The following is a 10253-nucleotide window of genomic DNA, read 5'->3' as shown; positions in this document are numbered from 1 at the left end:
TTTCTCCTGCAATCATATAAGAATAGTTTCTATTTGCAGGCTTTCAAAATTTCTAAAAAAATCATAGTATCTCCTCATTAATGCTAGATACACAAATTAAAATTAAAATTTTAAAATAATTAAAATTTCCTAAGTTATCCTAAATAAATAATGAAAATGAAAAGTCTATTACAAATAATTAATAAAATAACAAAAATTCATAATAAATTAAAAATCTTGTATTGGACTCGTATTCAATTTGCTGCCCGTTTCATCTTCGTTAAAATAAGCATACCTTGAGTTCCCGATGTTTGATCTAGACGTTTCAAAAGGCGTTGAAAAACTAACTTGAGATTGATCTAGTTTCAAGAAGATATCATGCTTTGAAAGTGTCTGGAACTTGTCTGAAAATTCGTTGAAAGTTGATTGATGTATCAGGTTTCAAAACTACCTTTAATAAAAATATTTCGACCTTGAAAAAGTAGGCCGAACAAAAATTGAGTATTACAATTACTTTATTGAATTCATGAGTATTATTTTTAAATTTTTTTATAAAATATTCATATACATAGTTATGTGATATATTTTTATTTTACTCTCTCAATAATATGATTATTTTCCAAACACAATCTATAATAAACAGTGAAGACTTATTCTTAGTAGTTAGTGCAACTACTCATACCATTATGTATAAATATTATATGTCAGTTGTCGGTTCAAAATTTAAAATAATTTAAGTTTTACTATACGTAAAACTTAAATATTTGAATATATTCTTACTATCAGCCCATCATATTTTATAATAATTAATTTTTATTTAGATACATGTTAGTTGCATTTATTACTTATAAATATAATCTAGATATAATTTTATTTATTTAATAAGTAATACATAAATTTTTAATTTTAAATTCATATATCGCGTTGCGAACCTCTAGCACTAGTGTGACACTCATCTCCCATATATTTTTTGGTATATGAGATATATATGTCACATCACTTTTAAAACAAATTTTCTTTTAAAAACCTTAAAAGTTTGTTTTGAAAATTTAAATTAAAATATTTAAATACAATCATAAAACAATCATCGGAATATACTACCAAAATTCCACTTTATATACATTCAAGAGCATTTTTCTTTAAATTCGATTACATGGAAGCAATTGTTCAAATTAAACATGATTGTCCTACCATTATTGATGAGGGTAAACCTTAATTGATGATAAATGATGCTACTGTTGCACTCCCTACTTGGTTAATCTATGCTTTGACCTACGCGTGAAATCAACACACATTAAATACTTATTTAGTGAGACATAAAATTGTAAAGAAGCATTTCTATATACATAAGTATATCATGCTTATTTATTTTCGAACTACTCCGTATCATCCATAATGATTAGATAAGTCCCTATTATTTAAACCAAATTACTTTCATACTACATGTAGACACTAATTTTTTCCTGCCCGATCAAAGCCTCATTTTTCTGGCGCTCAACAAATAAGAACAACAAACCTTCGATTCTCACGACGCCAACATCACCACCAACAAACGTGGTTTTCATTAACTCCAAACAACCAACAAACATGCATTTCAGTCCGATTAGGACTCTACAACCGAGTTTAAAAATAAGATGCTTACTACTATAAATAAGAGAAGACATTTCATACAAATGGAGGCAAAATATATAGAGGAGGAATACTAAAAAAAAGAAGAGAAAAGTTCTCCATTTTTCTTGGCAAAGGAGAAGTAGCAGTGTCTTCCAAATCACGATCAACAAAACCAGACGAAGATCTTTGAATCCTTCTTTTCTTGTGATCTAAAGCTGCTGCAAAAACAAGTCGTCCTGGAGCAGAACAGGCAACATCAGGAACCAAATAAGAGGTTCGATGATCGGAGATTCATGTTCACCCGCGGATCTGCTCAAAGAATTCATGGAAAAACTAATAAGAAAGAAGAGATTGAAAGAACCTGGAGAGAAAAGGAAAAGGGGAAGCTTTTTTTGCTTTACACGTGTTCTGTAAATGAAAAAGGGAGTTTTTTTAATATTTGATTTAATCATGCATCAGGTCCCTATATTTATCATAATTTTGTTTTGGTCATTTGTTTTAAGGTTTAATCACTCATTAATCTCCTTACCTTTTTCGTTTATTCATAAATTGATCACATAATCTTTTTCATTTATTTTGATTTCGGCTCACTGTTTCATTTTATTTTAATTTAGTCATCATTTTGCTACATTATTTATTTGAAATATGCTACTCTTGTTTTATTTTGTTTTATTTTGTTCACTAATTTAAATTAATATTTTTCTTCTTTTTTTTATTTTTATTTTTTTTATTTCAAGATTTAACCCTTTTTATTACTTTTTATTTCATTTTTTCATTTTTTATTTTTTTATTATTATTTTTTGCTCAATTCTACTTATCTTTATCCATCTATTTTTTTGTAACATTAATATTTATTTATTTATTTTTATTCTCATATTTATTTAATATTTTTTCTTTTGATATATTGTGTTTTATTTTTTTCATTGTTTTTCTTTTTGATTTATTCTATTTTATTTTTTCCCTTTTCCCTTTAATTTATCTAATATTTATTTATTTATTATCCGTTATCTAATATTTTTTACTCGTTTTTTTAAAGAAATTCCAACAAATCAGAGGTAAGTAATTTGAATTAGGTTTTGTTTTAAATTTTAATTTTAATTTTAATTTTCGCTATTAAGACAACTCACAAATTAATTGGTACCAAAAGGGTGGTTCAAGGGTGAAAATCATTCCTTGACCGTAACCGACTCCCGAACCCAAAACATTTATGGTAAAACGCTGATCAGGTAAGATGGTGACCGATCAGGTAAGATGGTGACCGATCTACCTAAATATCGTTTTAAAATGATCGGTGGCGACTCTAACCAAATTCATTCACGTTGAAGCCCCAATTCCGAGCCTAACAGAAAGACGATCGCAACTGCTTGGCGACTCCGCTGGGGACAGGTAAGTGAGTCAGGCCAAAATTAATTTCACGTTGTCTTTTTTGAGCGAAAATTACAAATTTAAGTTTTAATTTATTTATTCGATTCTAATTATTTATCTTTGATTATTTTTCAAATAAATAGTTGCACTGATGTTTTTTTTCAATGATTTCAAATTTTTGAAAAAGTTTCCATCTAAGGCTCTATACCCAAGCTTCGAACCATTTTAAATAGGGGTGAAAGCGACACCTTCGTGAGAATTTATTCTCCGTTCGGGCCTAGCAAGTAACCTTCGGGATTCATATACCTTATGTTTTCGTGTGAATTTATTCACCGTGCGGGCATAAGGGAATGTTTCCTCTAGAGTTTAACTTAGTCCACATAAGCTTGTAATGGGCTTAGGACTAAAGGTCTGGCAAGCCCAAGGGGGCACCAGCAAGGAGAACTCGGGTACTTTTTTTAGAACCTAAATTGGGAGATCACATGGAATTAGAGCCCACCCCAAAACCTCATTTCAAACCCTAGGTTGCTTTGATATTATTTCATGCTTTATTTCATGTTCAAAGCATGTGAACTAGAAATTTATGCGGTTAGGACTTGTTTAAAATCAACTTGTGGGGTAGAGATCATGACCGGGTAGGAACAATAAGCATGTGGGGTAGATATCATGTGGGGTAGGACCTTTTCATGACTGTTTTTTATTATTTTTACCTCACTAACTCTTTTCATTGTTTTCTCTTTTATTTTATTTTCATCATTTGCATCATTCAAAAGAGGTGTTGATCCACCAAAAACGTGTTCATTAAACGTAAATAATCTACATTAATGGACAAAGGGGTTATAATACAAGAGGTGAAAAGCTCAGAAGTCTGACTATGGTCAGAAACGACTCAGAATGGACCAAGTTTACATCAAGCACGTCAAAAGTCAACTTTTCCAAAATGGGTTGGCAAAGGTTGCAGGGGCAAGACGAGAAAAGGTTATTAACTTGAGGAGTCCCTTCAAAGACAACAAGAACAAGATGGTGAAACCCTAACTAAGCTAGAGACCATTGTTAATGAATTCAAGAAACAAGCAGATAAACTTCAGATGGAGGCTTCCAAAGGCGCTTTCGTTGAGGGCAGTCTCAGTAGAGAGTGAAAGGCAGAGATGCAGTCATTCGATACTTTTTGGAGCAGGCAGCTCGTCACTTGCACAGTTTAGACTGAGAAGCAGGGACGGTTTGACAGGGCATTCATGAAGGCGGAAGATGAATTAACCAATCCGAAGCTGTTCAGTGGTATATACGTTTAATTTTTTTTCTCTTAAGACGTAACACTTTTGTCCCCAATAAGAATTATTTATAATAACATACACATTTTTGGATCAATGCCTCGAACATTGCATGCATCATGCATTTAAACATATTTTTCATTTTGTTATTTTCATTTCTTTATATTCACATTAACTAACAAAGACATGTCTCATCAAAAGGAACAAACACCAGATTTACCTCCACAAGCTTCAGACATGTGTCGTCACCATTCAAACTGAAAGGAAATGGAGGCAAGAATTGCTCAACTTGAAGAGAACATGCTAAGGTTACAGAAAGAGCTATAAGAAAAGATAAATCAAAATAGCCAGAGTGCTCTAGATACAATTACGAAAGGCCAAGAGTCCTTGGTCGATCTGATCATTGCCAAGTTAGTTGGCCTACGTCAGACAAGTGCACCTAGGGCAGGTTCATTAGAAGGGGTAACTATATCACCTATCCCGCAAGTAGCTGTCTCACCCAAAATCTTATCAGGACTTCAAAATAATTCGTATTGTTACTGTATTCCAAAATTTAGGGAAGTCAAAATGACCATTAAACCAGGAGGTAGGTCGAGTGGAAAGCCTCCCCTAAATAAGAAAGAATGAGAGATTATTAGCAAATCAAAACCAATTTCAGCTGTATCATCTTCTAGAGAACCAAGGAGAAAAAAATGAGCATTTCGATGCCATTCCCATGACATACAACGTGCTCTACCAACAACTGTTTGATGCACATGTGGTATCACCCTATCAAGAGACACCACTAAAGCCCCTATACCCCAGATGGTATGACAAAAATACGCACTGTGAATATCACGGCAGTGCTCCAGAGCATACTATTGAAAATTGCCTCGCCTTTAAGAGGATTATCCAAAGAATGCGCAATAAAAGTTGGATTCATTTCAACAATACAGAGTCACCCCACATTTCCTAGAACCCTATGCCTAATCATCAAGAGAATGAGGAAAGTGCAATCACTGAGGAAAAGGGTAAAAAGGCCAAAACCAGAGTTTTTGAACTGAAGTTACCTCTTGCTTGGGTAGGAGACAAATGATAAATGCGGGGTTTCTGGCACCACATCCTAGCACATCAGATTCCAAAGGTGGCAATCATTGTTGTTATCAAAATGAAGATGGACATGATATACAAGAATATGTCGAATTTAGGGCTTTGATCTAGCTAATGATGGATAGAAAAGAGCTGGAATTTTACGATGAAAGCAATGACACTCCCAAAGCATAAAGAGTCATGGCAAGTAGGGCATCCTGATGAGGCCTTATTCAATTTTGAGGTATCTTGTTTGAATTTGTTTTTTGAGCTTTCTCTTATTTGAAACTTTTGTTTGAATTTTCTTTGGATATTTCAATGAATTTATGTGTAGCATTAAATCAAATTTACAACTTGAAATTCTTTAAATATCAGCTGAATTAAAAAACTCTGTAAATGGTTCAGAGTTACAGATCTTTGACAAGCTAATAAAACAAAAGACTTTGACCTTACCCAGAAAATACGCTCAAACACCATACCCTTCTCTTACAAATAACCAATATAGCCTTCTCCCTTCATAAGGCTTGGTATTTAGATATACATAGGTCCAGACAACACGTGGCATTTTTTTGTATGTAACAATTACCATACTTTTTGTTTAAGACGTTCAGTGATGATAATGATCTTCATAGATGGAATAATTGAGTAAGAAAATCTAGTTTAGGTCAGTTGTTTGGAAATTGAACTCTAAAGATGAGATTCCTTGACTTTCAAAAACACCTAGGCTATAACATATTCTTCTTGAAAAACTTAAGAAGTTGAATCCATATACCCAAATTATAATTATATATATATACAATAAAGCTTGAGATATCCCTCTTAAACAATTGGTTAAACACCCCAACTTTATGGATAAGATTAAGCTAAGCATGATAAAGGTGATTATAATATCTATACAATAAATCTTGAGTTATCCCTCTAGAGCAATTGGTTAAACGCCTCGGCTTTATGGATAATTTTCAGCTAGCCTGATAAAGGTGATTATAATATCTATACAACGATATTGAGCTGTTCCTCTAGAGCAATTGGTTAAACGCCCCGGCTTTATGGATCCAGCTAGTCATACAATGGCAAATTAAATAAGGAGTTTCGGTAAAGATGGACTAAGGGACTTAAGGAACATCTGTTATAGTCAACTTTACACGAGCACTCATGAATTTCATTTATAAATCGATATTTCTGCACTACCTTTATTAGAGGAGCCTACAAAGCTTGCACAAATGGAAGATTTCAGAGGACCGAAATAGAAGGTCAAGTAATTGATCGTGCTAGTTGCGTCCTTTTGTTCTGCATCCAATTAAAATGCCAAGCCAAGGAAAAGATGTGTTGCAATGACCGAAAAATGACATTTTATGGCTAAATAGGAGTCCCACCTGAATCCAACTAATCCATTTGAACATTTGTCAAAGAACTATAACTTTGAAAGCACGAAAGAGCTATTAATTCTTGTGATATTCTTTGAACTCACGTTTATGATTTGATTTGATTGCAAGCCTGAATTAGGAAGCAATGTTTTACAGAATTTTTATATTCTTACATCTTTTTCCCTCCTAAAATAAGAGAAAGGAGAAAAACATTTTCAAACAGGACAGTCTCAAATGTGAAAGGCTGCAACCTGAGAAGAAAATAGGATAGGATCGATTCCAAGGATCAAGATATACAGACAAAGCACGAGACTCCGTCCCAGGATAATTCATATTGCATGCATCTTAGACATACTTAAGAGCATTACATTTATCATTTTTCACATACATAATTTTTTACAGCTTTCAGAGTCAAGTTTTGAATTCATGACGAAAGATACTCGATTCGAAAGCCCCTTTAAAGATCGATGGTGGTGGATCGACTCAACAGTGAGAGGCTTGACTCAACAATGAGAAGCTACACCTCAACCAACTTGACATATCTATATATCTCAGAATCAATTTCAGATGGGTTCGAGAGCCAATTCAAAACGAATCCAGTTCAGCTTAACTTAATAACGAGTAGCAGTTTTCCAATTAACATTTTCAACCCAGATTTCAATTCCACGACGAAAGATATCCAACTGACAGAATTTATCAGTGGGCTCTCCCGTGTAGGGGAGTCATCCAAAAATCATATCACCTGGTTCAGATCCGCTCAGAGGAACCACCAGAAGAATTATAACCAGCTTTGACCCGTGAAGGGAAGCCATTTTTTAAAGAAATTATTGGCAGCATAACTCAAGGCAAGAAGGGCTATTTGCCAACAAAAGACCTTTGAGTTCGACTACGCTCAGCTCCAAGGCACATCATTTGCAACATAGCTCAAGGCAAGAAGGGCTATTTGCCAAAAAAGACCTTTGAGTTTGACTACGCTCAGCTCCAAGGCACATCATTTGCAGCATAACTCAAGGCTAGAAGGGTTATCTGCCAACCAAAGACCTTCAAGTTCGACTACGGTCAGCTCCAAGGCATATTATTTGCAGCATAACTCAAGGCTAGAAGGGCTATCTGCCACCAAAAGACCTTCAAGTTTGACTACGCTCAGCTCCAAGGCATATCATTTACAACATAGCTCAAGGCAAGAAGGATTATTTTCCAACAAAAGTCCTTCGCGTTCGACTACGCTCAGCTCCAAAGCATATCATTTGCACCATAGCTCAAGTCTAGAAGGGCTATCTACCACCAAAAGGCGTTCGATTTTGACTATGCTCAGCTCCAAGGCGCATCAATTACAGCATAGCTTAAGGCTAGAAGGGTTATCTGCCACAAAAAGACCTTTGAGTTCGACTACGCTCAGCTCCAAGGCATATGATTTGCAGCATAACTCAAGGCTAGAAGGGTTATCTGCCAACCAAAGACCTTCGATTTCGACTACACTAAGCTCCAAGGCACATAATTTGCAGCATAGCTTAAGTCTAGAAGGATTATCTGCCACCAAAAGACCTGCGAGTTCGACTACGCTCAGCTCCAAGACACATCATTTGGAGTATAACTCAAGACTAGAAGGGTTATCTACCAACTAAATACTTTCGAGTTCGACTATGCTCAACTCTAAGGCATATCATTTGCAGCATAACTCAAGGCTAAAAGGGCTATCTGCCACCAAAAGACATTCGAGTTCGACCATGCTCAGCTCCAAGGAATATCATTTGCAACATAGCTCAAGGCAAGAAGGGCTATTTGCCAACAAAAGACCTTCGAGTTTGACTACGCTCAGCTACAAGGCATATCATTTGCAGCATAGTTGAACACTAGAAGGGTTATCTGCCACCAAAAAACCTTCGAGTTCGACTACGCTCAGCTCCTAGGCGCATCATTTGTAGTATAACTTAAGGCTAGAAGGGCTATCTACCACCAAAATACCTTTGAGTTTGACTATGCTCAGCTCCAAGACACATCATTTGGAGCATAACTCAAGGCTAGAAGGGTTATCTGCCAACCAATAACCTTCGAGTTCGATTACGCTCAGCTCCAAGGCACATAATTTACAATATAACATAAGGCTAAAAGGGTTATCTTCCACCAAAAGACCTGTGAGTTCGACTACGCTCAGCTCTAAGACACATCACACATCATTTGTAGCATAACTCAAGGCTAGAAGTTATCTGCCAACTAAAGACCTTCGAGTTTGACTGTGCTCAGCTCCAAGGCACATCATTTGCAGCATAGCTTAAGGCTAGAAGGGCTATCTACCACCAAAAGACCTTTGAATTTGACTACGCTCAGCTCAAAGGCACATCATTTACAGCATAACTCAAGGATAGAAGGGTTATCTGTCAACAAAGACCTTCGAGTTCGATTCCATTCAGCTCAAAGGCACATCATTTGCAGCAACTCAAGGCAAGAAGGGCTATCTGCCGAAGACCTTCGAGTTTGATTACACTCAGCTCAAAGGCACATCATTTACAACACAACTCAAGGTAAGAAGGGATATCTGCCAATAAAAGACCTTCGAGTTCGATTACACTCAGCTCAAAGGCATATCCAATTTACAACATAACTCAAGGCGAGAAGGGTTATCTGTCAACCAAGACCTTCAAGTTCGATTACACTCAGCTCAAAGGCACATCGTTTGTAGCATATCTCAAGGCAAGAAGGGCTATATGCCAACAAAAGACCTTCGAGTTCGATTACATTTAGCTCAAAGGCATATCAAATTTACAACATAACTCAAGGCGAGAAGGGTTATCTATCATCAAAGACCTCTATGTTTGATTACATTCAACTCAGAGGCAAATCAAATTTACAGCATAGCTCAAGACAAGAAGGGTTATCTGTCATCAAAATTGTCGAGTTTGATTCTATTCAGCTCGATGACATATCAATCACACTACTTTTTGGTGGCAGTCGAGGTTTTCAAGTCAAACCTCAGTGACAAGAAATTGTTTTCTGGCAACACAACTTAAGTCGAGAAAAGCTATTTGTCAACGAAGACCTTTCGAGTTCGATTTCATTCAGCTCGAGGGCCTATCAACCACATGGTGGAGTCGAAGCACTATTTTCCAGTCGAATTTTCAAACCAAGGTCTTTAAATCGAGAAGAAGACCAAAGTTGACTACAATTCGGCAACGAGAAGCCACCTTCCGATTCATATTCTGAACTACGGCTTCAATTACATATCATTTCAAGATGGACTCGACTTCGCGACGGATGAGTCATCCGCAACTCAATTCGACAGGGAGTTATTCTTAATTGAAATATCAGAGTCAATTTTTAACTCCATCGAATAAAAATTTGTGTTATTCTATCTTTGTCCTATTTTTCGTTTCACGAAAAAGGACAAAGAGGACAGTTGTAGACACTAATTTTTGACTGCCCAGTCAAAGCATCATTTTTCTGGAGCTTAGCACAACAATAACCAACCTCCGATTCTCACGGCGACAACATCACCACCAAAAACGTGTTTTTCATTGACTCTAAACAACCAACAAACATGCATTTCAGTTCGATAGGACTCTACAACCGAGTCTAAAAATAGGATGTTTACTATAAA

Source organism: Hibiscus syriacus, unplaced genomic scaffold (assembly GCF_006381635.1).
Source record: "Hibiscus syriacus cultivar Baekdansim isolate YM2019G1 unplaced genomic scaffold, ASM638163v2 tig00110384_pilon, whole genome shotgun sequence".
In the NCBI taxonomy this organism is placed as follows: domain Eukaryota; kingdom Viridiplantae; phylum Streptophyta; class Magnoliopsida; order Malvales; family Malvaceae; genus Hibiscus; species Hibiscus syriacus.
This window is presented reverse-complemented; position numbering follows the sequence as displayed.